Source organism: Capra hircus, chromosome 21 (assembly GCF_001704415.2).
Source record: "Capra hircus breed San Clemente chromosome 21, ASM170441v1, whole genome shotgun sequence".
NCBI lineage: Eukaryota > Metazoa > Chordata > Mammalia > Artiodactyla > Bovidae > Capra > Capra hircus.
In genome coordinates, this window is record NC_030828.1 from 24,384,819 (window position 1) to 24,407,710 (window position 22,892).

The following is a 22,892-nucleotide window of genomic DNA, read 5'->3' on the forward strand; positions in this document are numbered from 1 at the left end:
AGATCGTCCACGTGGGGAACCCTCGGGCTGGGATAGGAAGGGATAAATGATACCGAAACCTTGGAACCTCTCCATCGGCAGCCGGCAGCGAGTCCCGTTTGAACCCCGAGTTTGAATCCGGGTTTAAACCCCGGCTATGCACTCGCCAGCTGTTGACCTTGATCAAGAAACTTAACCTGTCTTTCCCCTTCTCTACCAAACGGAGGTCACCCGCGTCAATGTGACTGTGGGATTCACGGAGTTAATGGACACGAAGTGCTTGCCCAGTACTCCTCAGTCCACTGCTATCACCTGCAATTCCCAGTTTTTAATTGGAACTGAGACTCGGAGGAATACGATGATTGAAGAGACTAGAAGGCCTATTTATTTCCATTCCAGGCCGCGTTCCTGGAAGCCGGCTCACCACCAGCCAGCGTGCACAACTGGCTTCCCCACAGTCGCCCGCCATAGTGGCCAGCGCCTTGCGCCTAGCCTGCCCTGGCTGCTTGACTGTGCGAGCGGGCAGCGGGCGGCCTCAGAAAGCACCCGCTGGGACAGAGCCTGGATTCCTCTGCTACTGGGAAATGGAAGGCAAGTGTGGCTCATGCAGAGAGCAGCTCAGGCAACCAAGGGAAGCACCTGTACTTAGTGAGCTTATAACAACCGCACCGTGTGGAAGAGGCTCATTTTAGAGAGGAGAGAAGAGAGTGGCAAAGAGACTTAGAGCCTGGGCCACTCAACTTTTCAAAAGCCAGCTCTCCCTATCCCCTCCATCCACAGCTTCTTGGAGGACTTCTCAAACTCTGAGGTCATCGTGATAAAGCCTTGGCCCAAACTGTAACATATCCAGAGCTTCCCCAAACGATGGCCTTACCTGGACATCACTGTCTTCCACAATGACTCCTTTACCAGCTGCTTAGCCTCCTTCCTCCTCCCTGACACCAAATATCTCCTCCGAGACCCCTTCTCTCCTCCCAACCAGTCTCCCAGGCCAGCCCAGCCCCTCCATCACCACCCAAACCTTGCGGAATCAGTCTTGCCTTCTCTCTTATACCGTGAACCCCTTTAGCTACCCTGGGTCCTCCCCCCGCAGTCTAGACACATGTTCATGTATGAGTCAGTTTAGAAAGTGCTCCCTCGGTGACAGGCTATGACCTGAGACCTTCTGCTACTACAGTGCTTGCACCTGGACACACCTCTCCTCCAGCAACAAAATACAGGGAAACTGTATGGGACTAAAAATAACTGTGACCATGAGCAGTTGGAGCAAATTCTGGACCCAAAAAATACAAAGACTGAAAAGCCCAACTGCCACTTTTGAAGAGCCTGGAACAAAAACGGTGTCAGGAGCAAAATAGGATACTGTGCATGCCCCTTTCACATATACCATCCAAGAGGTGGGCAAAACACTCAAGCCACCCCTCTGGCCCAAGCCATGGACACACTGCTACCCTCACCCATAGAAGAAAAAAGCTCAGCCCCCACCTCAGGGATCAAGAAGGGGAACCTGTTGTTTGTTTTCACTCTTTCTAGCTGCAGACAGGTCCCAATGAATGTTTGGCCTCTTGTTGGCATGTTGTTAGTCACTCAGTCATGTCTGACTCTTTGCAACCCCGTGGACTATATAGCATGTCAGGCTCCTCTGTCCATGGAATTCTCCAGGCAAGAATACTGGAGTGTCTGGCCTCTAGTCAATTTCTATTGAATAGGCAAAGTGAAGAACCCTGGTCAGTAAAAACTGGACCTGTGTGTTGTCTTCATTCGCCACCTTCTCTCTTTCGTTTCCCATCGTGCTGGGTTTGAATGACTGTGTCTGTGCTAGTAGACCCCAAATGATCGTTCCTAGCACTGACGTCTCCCCTCAGCATTGCCCTCTGGCCTTCCGCAGGCACCTCATGCTCAACATAGCCAAACTGGAATTCCCCATCTGCCTCAAGTCCACTCCAGCCTTATCTCATCCAGTGGTGCCACCATTCACCTGGTCATCCAGAATCCTGGGAATCCACATCTGCTCTGGCCAATCCCAAATATCCATACTTACCGCAGTCCTCCTAATGTTACTTTCCAAATATCTCTCGAGTCTGTTTGCGCCTCCCTATCCATGCCATTGCTGTAGCATTGCAGGTCTCTACCATCATCCAGGTTCCAGCCTCCTGCCTCATCTCCCTCCTCTGTCCTCACCTGCTCTGAAAGCCCGCCCTCCCACCCTCTTTGCTTTCTTCATAGTACTTTATTTATGCCATCCAAAACCATCTTGTTTACACATCTGCTTCCTGTTCTGTGTCCCTCTCTCCATTATGATGTAAGCACCCTGTGGTCAGGAATGTTATCTACTTTCTTTACTATTCTGTTCCCATCACTTGGACTAATAGCTGTCTAGAGCCGGTGCTCAAGAGATACTTGTTCACAGAATGAACATTCTGGAACATCATTTTCTGACAGAACTATAACACAAGCCACAAACATGAACCTTATGTGTAGTTTTAAATTTTCTCGTAGCCACATTAGAAAAGTAAAAGACAGAGGTGAAATTAGTTCTAATAATATATTTTATCTAACATGATATGTCCAAAAGATTATTGTTTAAAAGGTCATCAATGTAAAAAATATCAATGGGAAATTTTACATTCCTTTTTTTTAAAACAAGAACTTAAAATTTTATTTATTTATTTTTGGCTGCGTTGGATCTTTGTCTGGCTGCCTGTGGGCTTTCTCTAGTTACAGTACACGGGCTTCTCATTGCAGTGGCTTCTCTTGTTGCAGAGCACCGGCTCTGGAGCTTGGGATCTGTAGTTGTGGTGCACAGCTTTAGTTGCCCTGCCACATGGGGGATCTTCTCAGATCAGAGATTGAACCGAACTTGTGCCCCCTGCTTTGGCAGGGGCATTCTTAGCCACTGGAGCACCACTACATTCTTATTTTCAATACTAAGTCTTTGAAACTGTGTCTGTATTTTATACTTAGAATATATCTCATTTCAGGCTAGTCGCATCTCAAGTGTTTAATAGCCACATGTGGCCAGTGTTTCTGTATTGAACTTCATAGCTCTAGACTTGTTCCTCCTGTCAGATCAAGCTGACTTCAGTTATGCTCTCTGTTTCTTTAAGAACAGATATGAAAATTAAATCCCTAATAAACTTATTCAAGCATCTTCAGAGAGTCTACCATGTTTCCAGCACTATTGTAAGAAATGGTCACACAAAGATGAATTGTAAATACATCTTGCCCGAGAAGACCATAGTCTAGTGTGAGAAAAGCGCATGCAAACAAGTGCCATGCAGAAGATGCAGGTGCAAATTGCTGTGGGCATCACCAGTCTCTCTAAAGGAGTTAAGAAGAGCTTCGGGGAGGAGGTGAGCCTTTAGACCAGCCTTGCTGAACAAGTAGAAGCTGGCCAATCTACCGAGGAATAATGGGGTTTTCCAGGAAAAGGAAATAACACACGTTAAAGGCAGAAATGTATGAGAGACCATGTCACTCGATGAGCTTCAAGCTGTTTGCTCTGGTGGGAAGTACTCGTGCATGAGATGGGGCTGGTAGGAAGTGAAGATGGAGAACTGATCAGAGGCTCAGTCTTAGAAAACCTGAAGGGCAGGGAGCATGTAAGATTTATGACTGGGTCCTGAATGCTGCAACTAAACATCTCAAAAATGTGCAGCTCAGACCCAGCACAGAGATATGGGAGAAACCAATGCAATATTGTAAAGCAATTATCCTCCAATTAAAAATAAAGTAAAAAAAATTTAAAGACCCAGCACCACCAAATAAATAAACATTAAAAAAAAAAAGATTTGAGTAGGAGGAGAGTACTTCATCAGAGTAACTTACTTTTTTTTAACCTGGGGCCAAGATAGTGAAAGTGCAGAGTCCTAACCACTGGACATCCTGGAAATCTCCCAGAGTAACATCTTTAAAACTCTGCCTGGCAGCTGATGTGGAACAAGGTTTAGAAAGAGGAGAAGTGGGAGGCAGGAAGTCCACTTAAGAGGCTTATTCTAGCAAGAGATGCTGAAGATCTGAACCAAAGTGTTGGCAACGAGAGGGAAGAATGAAGAGTAGCACCTGCTTGCCACAGCTAGACAAAGCCAGAGAGCAGCCACAAAGACCCAGTGCAGTCAAAAGTAAATAAATAAAAATTTAAAAATTAAACATTTAAAAATTAAGCAGGTATCATACAAATAAATATTGTTTTCATGCAGATGTCTTTTTTAACAACTTGTTTATTTCTTCATTTCTAAATTTTTGGCTGCACCCTGTGGCACGTGGGATCTTGGTTCCCAGACCAAGGATGGGGCCCACACTCTCTGCATAGGAAGGTGGAATCTTAACCACTGGACCACCATGAAGTAGCCCTTCTCTTGAAAAACGGTTGGATATGACTTAAAAGATATTCAAAGAATAAAGCTGTTTAGTTTTTGATATTCAGTTTGTTTGGTTTTTTTTTAGGACCATCCATCTTGCAAGCCATGAAGGCTGATATTGTTGCTGTGAAATTGGACTCCAAGCTTTCTGCAAGCAAAAATAGACACACTAAGGTCTGTCCTCTGTCCATTCCCTGATGAGAAAGACAGTTTTGTGTGTGCTGATTCAAAATAATTGACTAATCAGTAATGACAATGAAGAGCCCCTGAGAGTGCCTGCTTCTGCCATGGAGGAAAGTGAGAGCAGCTCATTAGAGAACTTGGTCACGTGAGGAGAAACTAGGGAGAAGGCTGCTGGCCAGGAACTGAGGGAGCAAAGAGTCAGCCCTGTGTCCATGCTTTAGCTCCCAATCGCAGCGCCTCTTCCCCTTGTTCAGTTTTCCACTTTTTTCTTCCTTTCTTCCTTTTCTTTTCTTATTGATGTATATTTGATTTAAATACAACATTGTGTTACTTTCAGGTGCACAGCATAGGGATTCAATACTGTTTGCAGATTATATGCCATTATAGGTTATTACGAGATGCTGGGTATAATTCCCTGTGCTATATAGTATATCCTTGTTGCTTATCTATTTTATATAGTGGTTTTATCTATCAATAGCATACCTCTAATTTGTCCCTCTCATTCTTCCTCTTCCCTTTTCTTCCATTTTTTATCCTTCTTTTTTTCATTTTTTACCCTTCTGATAAAAGTTATGATTGTGATCTTTGGAAAGCCTGAACACTCTAGATGAACGTGCAAGGGGCAATCAAACAGATTGCTCTGTGGGTTATATAGAGACAGAATAAAATGACTCGAGAGTCCACTCAAACAAACATTAAAATGATCCTCAACACTGAGTTGGGATGGGCTTCCCAGGTGGTTCAGTGTTAAAGAATCCACCTGCCAATGCAGGAGACATGGGTTTGATCCCTGAATTAGGAAGATATCCTGAAGAGGAAATGGCAACCCACTCCAGTATTCTTGCCTCAGAAATCCCATGAACAGAGGAGCCTGGCAGGCTACAGTCCATGGGGTCACAAAGAGTTGGACATGGCTTAGTGACTAAACAGCAACAGCAACAACAAGCCCTTAAGTCACCTTAAACCTTGGGTTTGTCTTCAGCCTTAAGTGAATGCTCTCATGATTTCTTTAATATGTTACAGTGATTAACATTGATATATTTTAAAATTTTTCAATTTATTATTTATTTGACTGCATGGGTATTAGCTGCAGCATGGAAACTCTTAGTTGCATGTGGGATATAGTTCCCCAACCAGGGATTAAACCCCCGACCTCTACATGGGGAGTGCGGAGTCTTAGCCACTGTACCACCAGAGAAGTCCCTCCGTGGATATTTTGAGGCCCTAACAGGCACAGAGCAGGTGCAATAAGTACTAACTGAAGGGAGAGGTGAAGTTAGTATGTAAAATGTTTGTCCAAAAGTCTCCTGCTAGAGACTGTACCATTGCCCTGAGTTTCCTAGCAACCAAAGCAAACAAGAAAACCTTATAACATTCACAGTGTCCATAAGGTAAAAACAGATCACTTGTTCCAAAGAATTCTCTCATGGCTCCTCTTAAAGGAAAGTGTGTTATATAGTATGCCCTCAGCAGCATTCCTACAATAAATATAGAATCTAATTCCACACAGTTGTCTCTCAGTATATCTTCAGTGCAGGTGGCTGGCATACTGCCAAGAGGCACTCACTGCGAAGGAGCCAAAAATCATTCCTTGCAGATAAGCAACTCTCAGAAGGCTTGGCTTGGTTCAGTGATACATTTTACAGTATGTGGGGGCAGGAGTGGAAATACCTTCCTGGCAAGCACACTGTCCCTTCCAGTTTAAGCCCAGAGCAGATATCACCAGTGATCACTGAAACTCTCTCCTGTGGAGACTGGACATCACCAACAGGCTTCTTCTCTCCTGCCAACTAAAATCAATCTGCCAGCTCTGATCAAACGGTATTCATTACTATCCTTCAGGCAATGTTCTGTGAGTATTAATTCCATGTAATAACATTTTCATACAAATGAGTTAATGGAAAGTTTGAAATTATATTGACTGGCAAGAGAGGAAGCATTCTAAATGGATTAGTAAGGACAGAGCATTATGGTTTGACAGGCAGACACATGGAGGGTAGTTTGACATTTTTTCATGAGAAGGATGAGCATGGGACAGTCAAACCCAAGATTGCTGCCTTGTTCAGACTGCTTCCCAGGTATAACAGAAGACCTCACATGTCAGGGTGTAGGTCAGAAAGAGCTAACTGGAAAGAAGACTGAGGGACTTCCTTGACATTTACTTTTCCTCTCAGGATACCTTGCCATCCTCTGACTAAAGAATTAACATAAAAATAGTTAACATAGGGACTTTTCTGGTGATTCAGTGACTACAACTGTGTGCTTCCATTGCAGAGGGTATGAGTTCAGTCCCTGGTTAGGGACCTAAGATCCCTCATGCCAAATTGCATGGTGAAAAAAAACCTTTTTTTCTATTTTCAAGACAACCCTAGGCAAAATGTGGAAAACAGAGTTACAAAACAAAATGTAAGTATTATAAACACATACCCTGTAAGGATCATAACTGCAAAAATTAAGGGGTATTGACAGAGAAGAAAGTGTTTCAAATTCTTTTTTTCTTTTTTTTTTAATATAAATTTATCTATTTTAATTGGAGGTTAATTACTTTACAATATTATATTGGTTTTGTCATACATCAACATGAATACAGGTATACACATGTTCCCCATCCTGAACCCCCTCCCTCCTCCCTCTCCATACCATCCCTCTGGGTTGTCCCAGGGCACCAGCCCCAAGCATCCAGTATCATGCTTCGAACCTGGACTGGCAATTCGTTTCATATATGATATTATACATGTTTCAGTGCCATTCTCCCAAATCATCCCACCCTGTCCTTCTCCCACAGAGTCCAAAAGACTGTTCTATACATCTGTGTCTCTTTTGCTGTCTCGCATACAGGGTTATCATTACCAGCTTTCTAAATTCCATATATATGCGTTAGTATACTGTATTGGTGTTTTTCTTTCTGGCTTACTTCACTCTGTATAATAGGCTCCAGTTTCATCCACCTCATTAGAACTGATTCAAATGTATTCTTTTTAATGGCTGAGTAATACTCCATTGTGTATATGTACCACAGCTTTCTTATCCATTCATCTGCTGATGGACATCTAGGTTGCTTCCATGTCCTGGCTATTATAAACAGTGCTCCAATGAAAAACCTTGAATAGCCAAAGCAATCTTGAGAAAGAAGAATGGAACTGGAGGAATCAACCTGCCTGACTTCAGGCTCTACTACAAAGCCCAGTCATCAAGACAGTATGGTATTGGCACAAAGACAGAAATATAGATCAATGGAACAAAATAGAAAGCCCAGAGATAAATCCACACACCTATGGACACCTTATCTTTGGCAAAAGAGGCAAGACTATACAATGGATTAAAGACAATCTCTTTAACAAGTGGTGCTGGGAAAACTGGTCAACCACTTGTAAAAGAATGAAACTAAAACACTTTCTAACACCATACAAAAAAATAAACTCAAAATGGATTAAAGATCTAAATGTAAGACCAGAAACTATAAAACTCCTAGAGGAGAACATAGGCAAAATACTCTCCGACATAAATCACAGCAGGATCCTCTATGACCCACCTCCCAGAATATTGGAAATAAAAGCAAAAATAAACAAATGGGACCTAATTAAACTTAAAAGATTCTGCACAACAAAGAAAACTATAAGCAAGGTGAAAAGACAGCCTTCAGAATGGGAGAAAATAATAGCAAATGAAGCAACTGACAAACAACTTATCTCAAAAATATACAAGAAACTCCTATAGCTCAATTCCAGAAAAATAAATGACCCAATCAAAAAATGGGCCAAAGAACTAAGTAGACATTTCTCCAAAGAGGACATACAGATGGCTAACAAACACATGAAAAGATGCTCAACATCTCTCATTATCAGAGAAATGCAAATCAAAACCACAATGAGGTACCATCTCACACCAGTCAGAATGGCTGCGATCCAAAAGTCTACAAGCAATAAATGCTGGAAAGGGTGTGGAGAAAAGGGAACCCTCTTACACTGTTGGTGGGAATGCAAACTAGTACAGCCACTATGGAGAACAGTGTGGAGATTCCTTAAGAAAACTGGAAATAGAACTGCCTTATGACCCAGCAATCCCACTGCTGGGCATACACACCGAGGAAACCAGAATTGAAAGAGACATGTATACCTCAAATTCTATTTTTCAAAGAAAATTGAAATTGAAATCCCCTCCTCAGTCCCATTCCTCTCCCTTCGTCTCTAGAAGCAATCACTACCCTGAAATTGGGGGCATACCCAGCCCACATTTATATACATTTATATACATATAAACAAAATATGGGACTTCCCTTGTCACTCAGCGGTAAAGAATTTGCCTGCCAATGCAGGAGACAAGCCCCTGGTCTGGGAAGATACCCTGGAAAAGGAAATGGCGACCACTCTAATATTCTTGCCTGGAAACCCCCATGGATGGAGGAGCCTGGAAGACTATAGTCCACAGGGTTGCAAAAAGAGTTGGACACGACTTAGCAACTAGACAACAACAATAAGAAACAATATGTAGTTATTTCATAAAATATACATAAATTATAATATCCTCATATATTTTTTCACTTAACATGGACTCTTTGAAATCCACTTATTTCTATACACTTATTCATTCATTTTCACTGCTAGAGCATTCTACCATATGACCATACTACGATTTATTTTTCATTCCTCTACTAATAGATCTCAGAGTTGGTTTTAACTTTTCACTTCTATAAACAGTGTTGTAGTGAACATCCTATAATTCTCTCCTGTGCACATGACAAGAGTTTCTCCAGGTGACAATGTCTAAACATGGAATAGCAGGCGAGTTGTGCACGTTGTTGGAGCTTTACATTTGTTCAGTCCAGGCCAGCTTCCTGCAAGTTTCTTCACTCACCTGATGAGCTTTAAAAGCAAAGAATCCTTCCCAAGAGTCAGTTAGCTCGGCTTAATCAAGAAGTTCTCAAAAGGTGTCTCCAGTCTACCCTCTGAGAACCACGGTCCTAATCCATGGCTGGAGACAGATATAATCTTCAAGCCTATATCACACATCAGGAAAAGATGCAGTTGATCCTAAGAAGAAACAGATGGGGAGGGTTAATAATTTCCCCCAGAATATGTTGGTAGCAGAAATTCAGATTTCAGACAATGACTTCAGGCTAGTTTTCAGATTCAGATTCAGCCTGATTCAGATTTCAGGCTACAGTTTTACAAGGGAGAGTTCCTCCCCTACTCTGAGCTCAGAACATGACATATGATCTTTGTTTTTAGCTCCTTGTGCAGTGGGACAATTTTTTTTTTTTTTTGCTAGTTTGCCCTTTCATCACCAGTGTGTGTCTCCTTGCAAGGTCCCAAACCTCTGCAAATGTCAGTTTCAATGTTCTGCATCCAGCGAACTCAAAGCCAGGTCTCCTAACCTAATGTAGACATAAAAACCAAGTTTCCAACTTATCGAAACAACAGCCTCCCTAGAGCTGTGGGCACTGCGTTGCTCACAAACTCCAGGCACCAGTCTTTGGCTTTAGCCTCTGGGAATTTCACTTAACTTTATTGCAGTCTAGGCTATGTATTTAAGTGATCCTGTTACCTTGTACCCAGCATTTAGTTATTTGAAGCGGTAGAGATTTCAGATTATCTAGTCCAGGTTTTCAGGACTTTAACGCAAAAAAAATGAAGCTCTAAGTTAGAGGTGAAAATAAAAGGGCATTTTCAGAAATGCACAGTCTCAAAAAATCTACCTCCCTTGAGCCTTTTCTCAGGAAGCTACTGGAGGACATGCTCCACCAAAACAAGGCAGTATACAATGTAGAAGGTGATGTGGGATTTGGGAAACAGGACCTCCAATCCATGAACACGACTGAAAGATCCCCCAGGAGAATAAGGGCACAGCTTTTCAGGAGCCAGTCTGGAGAACAAGAAATCCAGATTAGGGCAAGAGAGAGGCAACCGCAGGAGAACTGTCTCTAGAAAAAAGATGTAATTGCTAGGTTACCTAGTATGTTTGAAGGTATCAAGATATGAAAAATTCCAGAAACCCTGAGGCTAAACAGTGAGAGGAAATAGAAAACTAAGCAAATGGCCTCATCTTCTATAGTAGTTAATAGATAACATCCTGAAAAAAAATCAAGAAATCCAATGTAAACATGTTATTTAGAAATATGGGGCCAAAGCAGGCATTACGAGACACTTCTTTCCAGGGCAGAATTCAGGGATGGGGAAAAGTAGAACAAAGGATTCTAGTTTTCCTTTCAGCCATAGAAATCTACTTTTATTAAATAGATGTATGCTGCTGCTGCTGCTAAGTCACTTCAGTCGTGTCCGACTCTGTGCGACCCCATAGATGGCAGCCCACCAGGCTTCCCCGTCCCCGGGATTCTCCAGGCAAGAACACTGGAGTGGGTTGCCATTTCCTTCTCCAATGCATGAAAATGAAAAGTGAAAGTGAAGACGCTCAGTCGTGTCCCACTCTTAGTGATCCCATGGACTGCAGCCTACCAGGCTCCTCCGTCCATGGGATTTTCCAGGCAAGAGTACTGAAGTGGGGTGCCATTGCCTTCTCCAATAGATGGATAACTTGGATAAAAATAAATAAGTAAATAAAATAAGGATGATGGCATAATACACAACATTCATATCATTTTTGAGTTTCGCAGCAAGATCCAAGGCAGTTGTCTTTGCATAAGTATTCAAACAATTAGTCAATTTTTCTTAATCCTTTGATGTACAAACCACTGTCTTTGAAGCACTTATCACATTTTAATCCCTATTGCTTATCTTCTTCATTTGTGAACTGGTTTTATAATCAAATTTTCATTTCTGAATAAGCCATTCTCCAACATCAGGTTAACTAACCTCAAGTTGAAATCCTGCAATTCCACAATCCTGAAGAGGCCAACTGACTAATCCAAAAATGTCATTTACTCAATTGCAGAGGTGAACTGTGGCTGATCCAGTGGGGACTGATTTCGTAACTGACTGGTTTGTTAGTGAACACGTTGGAGGGTTGTTGACTTCTGCTACTTTACATAAACTCCAATTATGGGATCTTTTTTTCAACTTTTTTTTTTCATTTTTTTCTTTTTAAAATATGAAAGTATGTTAACATTTATAGGAAACTTGGATAATACAGAACAAAGATACATATAGTTCTACCGTGCTAAGTTGCCTCAGTTGTGTCTGACTCTTTGCAACCCCATGGACTACTGCCAGGCTCCTTTGTCCATGGGATTCTCCAGACAAGAATACTGGAGTGGGTTGACATGCCTTCCTCCAAGGGATCTTCCTGACCCAGAGAGAGAACCTGCTTCTCTTAACATCTCCTGCATTGGCAAGTGGGTTCTTTACCACAAGTGACACCTGGGAAGCTCACACATAGTTCCACTATACATTACAATTACTTTTTAAGTAGATAAATTAAGATTTTTAGCTGGAGTTTCAATATAAAACTCTCAAAAATTAGTAGAATGAATAGAAAGATAGAAGGATATGTAGCAGACCTAAAAAGCTCTATGAACCAATAAAACAAGGGGCAAAAACTTCATGGTCTAAAGATATTGAAATCATACATAGTCTGTTCTCTTATCATGGTGGAATTATGTTAGAAATCAATATCACAAGATATTTGAAAATAACCCACATATTTTGAAGTGCAGTGTGACATTTACCAAGAGAGTTCTTTTGGCCCTGTCATGAGGCATGCAGGATCTTAGTTCCCCAATCAAACTGGTGTGGTGGCAGCATGGTATCTTAACCCCTGGACCACCAGGGAAGTCCCAAACTGCGGGGTCCTGACTAATAAATATTCAGACAGTAAGAATTTTGTTTATGGTAAAACTGACTGTCTGTCCCAACTGCCACACTCACTCCTCGCTCAGTGGTCCCCCACCTGCTAGATGTCTGGTGCAGAAGGGAAATGGCATAAAGGCAGGAAGCGTAAAGGAGAAGTGGAAGGAGACGCAGAATGAGGACTCAGTACACGATATACTTTATAACCAGCCTCTGGGTGCTGGAGTGCTCACTGAATCCATATCTAAACAATCACATTTAAAACATTCATTCACTACATGTTTATTTATTGAGTGTGCCACAATGTGCCACACGCTCAACTAGGCACTGTGGTTATAAAAAAGGAAAGTGTGAAAAAGTGACCAACCCCTTCACAATCTGCAGAGGACTCAGATCTATAAAAACAAAAATGACAGGTGTACTTGAGAAAGACAATAATCATACAGATTAAAGGTACCTGGGGAGGGAATGATTTTTTAAAATATGTATTTATTTGGCTGCACTGAGTCTTAGCTGAAGTATGCAGGATCTTTAGTTGTGGCTTTTGAATTCTTAGTTGCAGCATGTGGGAGCTAGTTCCCTGACCAGAGATGGAACCTGTGCCCCCTTACATTCAAAGGGTGAAATCTTAGCCACTGCACCACCAGGGAAGTCCCAGGGGAGAGAATGATTAATTCAGCCAGCACTTATCAGAAGAAGTAACCCTTGAAGGACTAACCCAGAGAGGGCATTTCAGAAAGAAGTTATCTACAACATATGGAATGAAGTGTTAGTTGCTCAGTCGTGTCCAACTCTGTGACTCCATGGACTGTACCCTGCCAGGCTCCTCTGTTCATAGGATTTTCTAGGCAAGAATACTGGAATGAGTAGCCATTCCTTTCTCCAGGGGATCTTCCTGACCCAGGGGACAAATCCGGGTCTCCTGGATTGCAGGCAGATTCTTTAACCATCTGAGCCACCAGAGTGAAATGGAAGTGGAAATACTATAGCACAGTCTGGGAACTGCCAGCCAACACTAGGGTAGAGGAACTAGTGAAAATTTTAAAATAGAGAGGGGCACTTTTAGGTTGACCATTATAGATTATTCTAGTAGGTGGGCTGACTGAGGTGAAAGGGAATGAAACAGGAGGCAAAAGGTTGAGAGGAGCAGTAATCCAAGCAAGAAGACTGAAGGCCTCTTCTACCAGGGCAGCTTCAGTGAGGGTAGAAAGGAGACGCTACTTAAGAATAGAATATACAGGTCTTGGTCATTAATTGGATGTGAGAGGCATGATACAGAGAAGAACTTAGTAGTGGCAGCTTTCTGGGGAGAAGGAAAGGGAACCAAAGGGACAAAGATACACTGAAATTTATGGAAACCTATTGTGATCTTTCATTTTTATATTTCTTTATTTGGCTGCATCAGGTCGTCACTGCAACATGTGAACTTTTAGTTGGATTTCTCTGACCAAGAAATGAACCCTGGTCCCCTGCATTGGAAGCTCGGAGTCTTAGCCTCTGGACCACCGGGGAAGTTCCCAGACTGAAGACAGAGCTTCCTTCCTTGTGCTTGTGGCTGCCCAAATAAAATCAACTTTTATAAACTAGTGAAGACTGAACACGATTGTGTTGCATACTCTTTGTGATCTGTTGAAACCAGAAGCTGAAATCAGAGAGCAAGACATTCTTTCCATCTGAGTGCCAGGATCTCAGCTAGGTTTTTTTTAAGGTAGCAGCAGTTTACCTCATAAGGAGCTGAAGGAGCTTCCCAGAAAGATGTCAGCTCAGCTTGATGTGTTTGTGGAGCTCCAGGAAGATTGCTTGTAGGTGTTTGGATATCTATTAATAAAGCAAGTATCATGGGACTTCCCTGGTGGTCCAGTGGTTAAGAATCTGCCTTCCAACACTGGGGACACAAGTTCAATCCCTGGCTGGGGAATTAAGATCCCACATATTTCGGGTCAACTAAGCCCACATGCCACAACTAAAGAGCCCATGCACCCCAAAGAAAACCCAGAGCAGCCAAAGTAAAATAAATACATAAATAAAAGTTAAAAAGTAAAAGCAAGTATTATGCTTATAAGAATGATCAGAGATGAAGATACAGATTTGGGAATCACCAGCCAGGTGGGCTGGTGGGCTGCCGTCTGTGGGGTCGCAGAGAGTCGGACACGACTGACATGACTTAGCAGCAGCAGCAGCATTAGCTGAAATCATGGGAATAGAAGAGATCACACAGAAAAACGTGGTAGAAGGGGAAAAAACAAGGGCACCAAGGATGGAAGCCGGAGTAAACCAACGGTAAGGCTGGGAGGAGCTTGTTGTGTAGGAAACAGAAAACAAAAAGTTAAGAGACGTGGGACTTCCCAGGTGGTCCAGTGGTTAAGGCTCTGTGCTGTCCAGTGTAGGGGCTTGTGTTCAATCTCTGCTTGGGGAACTAAGATTCCACGTGCCACGTGGCCAAAAAAAAAAAAATTACAGTCATGAAAAATTATAAAAACTTATGAACCCAGGCAAGGAGAGTAAATGTAATCAAACAGTCAAAGAGGAAGTAGTCAACCATCACACCCAGTGAAAATGAAATGCCAGCTTTGGCAGTTAGGAGACCCTGAGCAGCCTTCGAGGTGCTCAGTGGAGTGGTAGCCAGAGCCATCCTCTCATTGCTTGAGGACTGGCAAGAGATGAGGATGCAGAGTGAATGCTGTGATAGGAAAGAAGATGCAAAAGGGGATACTTTGAGGCTGACGCAGGGCTGAGGAACGTTTTCCTGTTAGGGGAAATAGTTACATATTGGGTTGGTCAAAAAGTTTGTTCAGGTTTTTCCATAACATCTTCTGGAATATTTGTGAGTACCAGGAAAAGATGCCAGTGGGAAGAAAGGAGAGTTTGAAGTCACCTGGAAGAAAAGCAAGAGACAGTGCAACAAGATGGTAAGGGAATGAACTGAAGATAGAAGGTGGAAAACAGTCTTGGAAAGAAAGGAAATAAGTATCTGAGGCAGATGGAAAGACCTATTTATCACCAGGTTGATCCAGTTGCTGTTGAAATGAAGTGGGAAATCAATAGAGACAGGCAAAGTTAAATGCAATGTGTTCACATAATCACCCTAGTCTATATTTACTTTGCTGTAACCAGAGGGGCAACATGTCCTAATGATGTGGACTCTGAAACCCAGCCTGTGGCTTTGAATTTCACTGCTGGCCATGACACGCCTTTTCGTGGAAGGTCATATTTATATCACTGCGGCGGAATCACAGCAACTCTGCTTGGTCTCTGTGGCTCATTTCAAAGATTCAAAATATGTGGGATGGATAATTCCAGCTCTTCAATGCCCTTGGAGCCCTAATATTATTTTTATGAGCATGACAACAGCCTTGATAATGTGGTGTAAACTAGACTAATTTTAGTTATTTATTTTATACATGATTGCATCAGTACAATGAGATTTAAAATAGATTGAAAAAGGGAAAAGTCACACCTGTGACAAAAATGTGAAAACTATTCAGCTTCCACAGTAGTTACAGAAAGGTAAATTTGAAAAATGAGGCACCAGCTATTCAATGATCAAAAACAAAGTCAAATTATTAAATCTATGTGATGTAGACTTTAGAAAAATAGAGACTGCCAGTGAGCACTGAAATTGGTTCAGTCCGTTGAATAGCTGCCAACATTTATTGATCATGTACTCCACATCAGACACTGTTTTAATGTTATCTTTTTAAAAATATTTTAAATTAAAAATCTAAAGATTTTTAATTAAAAAATAATACAATATTTTACTAAATTTTTTCATATTTTAATTTTAAAACATTTTCATATTTTAGCTTAAAAACATTTTCAAGTTTTAATTTAAATATTGCAAATATTTTTATTTAAAATATTTAATATTTTATAAATATATTAATATTTTACCTTTTATTTTCTAATAACTTCAAAAATATTTATCTATTTATTTGGCTGCACCCAGTCTTAGCTGGGTGCACAGATTCTTAGTTCCAGTATGTAGGATCTAGTTTACTGACCAGGGTTTGAACCAGGGTGCCCTACATTGGAAGCACAGAATCTTAGCCACTGGACCATCGGGGAAGTCCATAAATATTTAATTTTATGTCATATGAATTTTACCTCAACTTTTAAAATTTATTCATAAAAAAAAGCACTGAGGACCCCAAGAGCTTTTGTCTATGTGGGTTTATTTATCAACATTTCTTGTGTTAAAAATTTATCTTTATTTACCTAAAAATTATAATTAAAAAAATAGAGAGAGATAAATATTAAAAATTTAAAATGATGACAAATAACATATTTTTATTAGAAAATAACCGTATTTTCCACAACAGAAAATAGTTAGAAGAATAGTATTGTTTTACATTTGAAAAAAAATCTCTTTAATATCTGGCTTATTAGAAGACAGCTGAATTTTCTGCTTCTGAATTAAACCTGTTACAATATCACACTGTCAGGCAGCCTTGGGAAAAATGTCACTGTACACACCTAAGAGAATGAAAGAGGCATATATTGTCTTCATTGTTATTATGAAAATAGTTTTGACCTCACAGACCCCCTGAAAGGGTCTCCAAGAACCCCAGGGGCCCCAGGCATATTTATAAAACTGTGGCTGAAAACAGAGAGGGACAGCTTTGTGGACACAGGACCAGAGTAGGCACACAGAGCCCTGTGCTCTGACAGGCCTCACATTTGGGGTTAATGCTCTGTAGTCCCCATCTTAAAATTCTTAAGAATCTAATATTTGAATGATTGTTTTGTAAGGTGGGTTAGACAGTAAAGAATCTGCCTGCGATGCAGGAGATGAGGGTTTGATTCCTGGGTTGGGAAGATTCCCCTGGAGAAAGAAATGGCAACCCACTCCAGTATTCTTGCCTAGAGAATCCCATGGACAGAGGAGCCTGGCAGACTACAGTCCATAGGGTTGCAAAGAGTCAGACATTACTGAGGGACTAACACTTTCACACTTTCACTTTGTCAGTGAAGTCCAGTGGGACAATGGAGCAGGCACCCAGGGCCTGGAGCCTTGGCTCACGCTCTGTCCCCCACTTCTGCTGATTCCCTGCCTCCTAGGGACCAGCTTAAGCCACCCACTCCACCCAGGGTACCCTGAGCCTCCACCTAGCCTGCCTTCCTGCCCAGCACACACTGGCACCCTTATTCCTGGTGGGTGCCTTAGCTAGTGCAGGGGAAGGATCAGAGTTGAGCACCATTCATTCAGTGGTGACTCAGGCAGCTGACTTCACTCCATAGTAGAAATACCCTGACCTCAGGGCAAACCTCTCACCTGTCCCCAAATCTAGATACTCACCACGTCCTGGCACAAAGGTTGCAATACCTTTGAGGTTTACCCATTCCCGTGAGTCAGAGCAACTGGCCTATGGGAGGAGGACAGCTCTGGGCTGGCCAGAGAAAGGAACCCAGCAGCTGTTGAGCCCAGTGCTTGCCTGACACCAGGGGACTGACCCCTAGTGGGCCTGTGAGTCTGCACTCAGCCTGCCAGCATCTCGGTACCCAGGGGAATTTGACATTGCTACTTAATAATAGCAAATAAGAAACACCAGGACAGGTGGACGGGGAGGAGTAGAGAGGGAGAGAAAGTGAAAAAAGAAAAAAGCTTTTTATTTTAGTATCTTAGTGGAATTTGTTTACTGCTGTTTGAACCAGGGCCCCCATGTTCATTTTAAGTAGCTGGTCAGGAAATAATTAAGACTGTATACAGACTTAGGGAATAATCAAGACACTTGAGTGAGATTTCCCTCGTGGTCCATTGGTTAAGAAATCTGCCTTGCAACTCAGGGGACATCCGTTTGATCCCTGGTCCAGGAAGATCCCACTTACCATGGAGCAACTAAGCCCACTCACCGCAAATAGTGAAGCCCACTCGCTCTAAAGTCCGTGCTCTGCAACAACAGAAGCCACCACAATGAGAAGCCTGAGCACAACTAGAGAGTAGCGCTCGCTCACTGCAACTGGAGAAAAGCCTGCATGGCAACGAAGACCCAGTGCAGCCAAAATTAAAATTTTGTATCTATATATATTCTAAAAAAATAAAGACACTTGAATGTTCCTGCCCTTGATCCTAATATAATAAGCCAACAAGGGTAATTTATCCTAAATGAATGGATTCAAAAACAGGAAAAAAAAAAACCTAAAAGGGGGGGAAACTAAAAATAAAAGTACTTAGATTTATGTATTTACAGTCAAAAGTAATCTATAACTCATAATAGAAAAATGAGAAAAATGTCTTCCTTCATCCTCTAAAATCTATTCGTCCCCTAATATCCTTCATCTCATCTCTGTCCATTGAAAAGAACTAGAAATCATGACCAAGCCAGAAGAAATGAGCTTCATTAGAGGCCACATTTTGGTTTCTAAATATATTTCCTATTAAAGAGAATTGAGGCTCCTTAGAGAAATGGCTAATTCCAGGTCTAGGACAGCAGACACACAGCTTGACATACTACAAAGCAAGGGAACTCTTAAAGATTATTGCCATCATATCGTAAGGCTCAGAAACCTGGTACTCTTAGCAAAACTTGGCAATTAATGTGCCTAGACACGAAAAGTGAAAGCAAGCCTCTGTGGATGTTTGGAAAGGTGAAGCTAGAACAGTGTTGGTTATCTGTTCACCCTCTGTATTCAAAACTTTTCATTTACTTAGTTTTTTTGACCATGCCCCATGGCATGCGGGATCCTTTATCCCCAACCAGGGATTGAACTCTCGCCCCTGCATTGGAAGCACAGAGTCTTAACTGCTGGACTTCCAGGGAAGTCTCAGTGTCAAGGACTGTCATCAAACCTTCTAGCTCAATTCCTGGCACATGACTCCAAAGAGATGGTTACTGTTTGGGTGGGTAGATAGATGGTTGGATGATGAACAGAATGGAAAAGTTAGAGAAACTATAAAACTATGAAATTGTTTTACTCATAAAGGGATGGTTGTGAAGAGTAGCAATGCCAGGAGCTTTCTATTCAGAAAAATTCCTAAAATGAACAGTTTTCAGCAACAAAAGTTTACAAGTTGGTAAAAATCAAGGGAAAATAAACCAAAGAAAGACAGCTGCAAATTTAGTTGCACTATACCCCTGATAGTTCAGTTGGTAAAGAATCCCCCCCAGTGCAGGAGATGTGGGCTCGAACCCTGGGTCAGGAAGATCCCTGGAGAAGGAAATGCTAACCCACTCCAGTATTCTTGCCTGGAGAATCCCATGGACAGAGGAGCCTGGCGGGCTATACCACAATCTGACCTTACTGGGTCCCACTGATTAGGTGACATGGAAACATGTATTTTAGTCCCATTTGATTATAGTTAATCCAAGTAAGGAATGAGACCAATCCCTTTTAGTAAGGTTGCTTCAGGGGCAAAACAACTCAGTCTGTCCGATTCCACTTTCTTTCTCCAGCTTGTCTCCAAGGTAAGCATTTGCATACAGGAAAGGGACCCTGGCGACCTCAAGATACCCTGGTCTCATGCTGGTCTTCTGCTCTGTGGGAGCTGGTGACCACTGAGACTCAGCTCATCTTGGCCTGGCTTTTAGTGTCCACAGCTAATCCTGCAGCTGCTCTAACTTGCAACCCAGTTTTATTTGTCTTGGTCAGAGCTTGAGGACTGTGCTCCAGTTGGCATCTCCTCACTGTAGCTTGCAGTGATCCTTGGGCTCCACTGAGTCGCTACCACATTGTCAATCTGGCCCCTGAACAGGAGGTCCAGGCAGTGGGTTTGCCTCACTCCCACCCACGAGATCATGATTCTCAATTCTACTTTTCTAGGGGCTAAAAGGGGCTTCCCTGGTGGCTCAGACAGTAAAGAATCTTCCTGAAGTGCAGGAGACCTGGGTTTGATCCCTAGGTTGGGAAGATCGCCTGGAGAAGTGAACCGCTACCCACTCCAGGATTCTTGCCTGGAGAATTCCATGATAGGGGAGCCTGGCGGGCTACAGTCTATGGGATCAAAAAAGGGCTGAACACAACTGAGCAACTAACTGTGTGTGTGGGGTGGCGGGGGTGGCGGATGGAGGCAAAAAAAGGTTCAGGAATGAACACTGCGTCTTTTCCCTAGCCGCCTTAATTTTAGACCAATCCCTTTGAGGAGGCCAAATTCACTGTTTCCTCATCTGGGAAGATAAGCCTCCTGTCTTAGGGAAGGCTGCATGGGAACAGTTCTTAGAAGGAAATAAAATACATCTGTTTATTGTGTGCAAAAATTTTGTCACCAATACTTAAAGCAAGCAAAAAGTAATTTAAGGATGATAATAGTAAAACTGCAGTAATAGCTTAAGGAAAACTTCTCTACTAAATCATCCAGAAGAAATGTAAGAATTTGGAGAAAAAATCTTCAAAATTTTTCTGGCAATTCTAATATAAGTCTAACACACACCCCAAAAGGTGCACAAATCCTAAGAGTCTTCAGTTCAGTTCAGTTCAGTCGCTCAGTCATGTCCGACTCTTTGTGACCCCATAAACCGCAGCACGCCAGGCCTCCCTGTCCATCGCCAACTCCCGGAGTCCACCCAAACCCGTGTCCATCGAGTCGGTGATGCCATCCAACCATCTCATTCTTTGTCGTCCCCTTCTCCTCCTGCCTCCAATCCCTCCCAGCGTCAGGGTCTTTTCCAATGAGTCTGTTCTTTGCATCAGGTGGCCAAAGTATTGGAGTTTCAGCTTTAGCATCAGTCCTTCCAATGAACAGCCAGGACTGATCTCCTTTAGGATGGACTGGCTGGATCTCCCTGCAGTCCAAGGGACTCTCAAGAGTCTTCTCCAACATCACAGTTCAAAAGCATCAGCTCTTCAGCACTCAGCCTTCTTTATAGTCCAACTCTCACATCCATACGTGACCACTGGAAAAACCATAGCCTTGACTAGATGGACCTTTGTTGGCAAAGTAATGTCTCTATTTTTTAATATGCTGTCTAGGTTGCTCATAACTTTCCTTCCAAGGAGTAAGCGTCTTTTAATTTCATGGCTGCAGTCACCATCTGCAATGATTTTGGAGCCCAGAAAAATAAAGTCAGCCACTGTTTCCACTGTTTCCCCATCTATTTACCATGAAGTGATAGGACCAGATGTCATGATCTAAGTTTTCTGAATGTTGAGCTTTAGGCCAACTTTTTCACTCTCCTCTTTCACTTTCATCAAGAGGCTCTTTAGTTCTTCACTTTCTGCCATAACGGTGGTGTCATCTGCATATCTGAGGTTATTGATATTTCTCCTGGCAATCTTGATTGCAGCTTGTGCTTCCTCCAGCCCAGAGTATTCTCATGATGTACTGTGCATAGAAGTTAAATAAGCAGGGTGACAATATACAGCCTTGACGTACTCCTTTTCCTATTTGGAACCAGTCTGTTGTTCCATGTCCAGTTCTAACTGTTGCTTCCTGACCTGCATATAGGTTTCTCAAAAGGCAGGTCAGGTGGTCTGATATGCCCATCTCTTTCAGATTTTTTTCACAGTTTCTTGTGATCCACACAGTCAAAGGCTTTGGCATAGTCAATAAAGCAGAAAGAGATGTTTTTCTGGAACTCTCTTGCTTTTTCCATGATCCAGCGGATGTTGGCAATTTGATCTCTGGTTCCTCTGCCTTTTCTAAATCCAGCTTGAACATCTGGAAATTCACAGTTCACGTATTGCTGAAGCCTGGCTTGGAGAATTTTGAGCATTATTTTACTAGCATGTGAGATGAGTGCAATTGTGCAGTAGTTTGAGCATTCTTTGGCATTGCCTTTCTTTGGGATTGGAATGAAAACTGACCTTTTCCAGTCCTGTGGCCACTGCTGAGTTTTCCAAATGTGCTGGCATATTGAGTGCAGCACTTTCACAGCATCATCTTTCAGGATTTGAAACAGCTCAACTGGAATTCCATCACCTCCACTATCTTTGTTCGTAGTGATGCTTCCTAAGGCCCACTTGACTTCACATTCCAGGATGTCTGGCTCTAGGTGAGTGGATCACACCATCGTGATTATCTGGATCGTGAAGATCTTTTTTGTACAGTTATGTGTGTTCTTGCTACCTCTTCTTAATATCTTCTGCTTCTGTTAAGTCTGTACCATTTCTGTCCTTTATTGAGCCCATCTTTGCATAAAATGTTCCCTTGGTATCTCTGATTTTCTTGAAGAGATCTCTAGTCTTTCACATTCCGTTGTTTTCCTCTATTTCTTTGCATTGATTGCTGAGGAAGGCTTTCTTATGCCTTCAGTGAATTTTCAGAAGTCAGTCTACACTTCTACAGCACTCAGATCTAGAAACAGAACATTAACGGCACCCAGAAGCATGCCTCCTGTCATTTCCACGTCTTGACATAGCACCGCAGATCGGTTTCTTGTTTTTGAACTTTACATAAGCAGAATCACGTACTCTTTCGGGTCAGACTCCTTTTATTCAATGTTAGGTTGGAGAATGATTCATCTATGCTATTATATCAGTTCATTTTGTGTAGATTTCCATTGTGATAATATGAGACAATTTACATCTCTATCTGTTAAAGATCAACACTTGGGTACTTTCTGTTGTTGTTATTGTTCAGTCGCTAAGTCGCGCCCAACTCTTTGTGACCCCATGGACTGCAGCATAACAGCCTTCCTTGTCTTTCACCATCTCCTGGAGTTTGCGCAAACTCACGTCCATTGAGTCGATGATG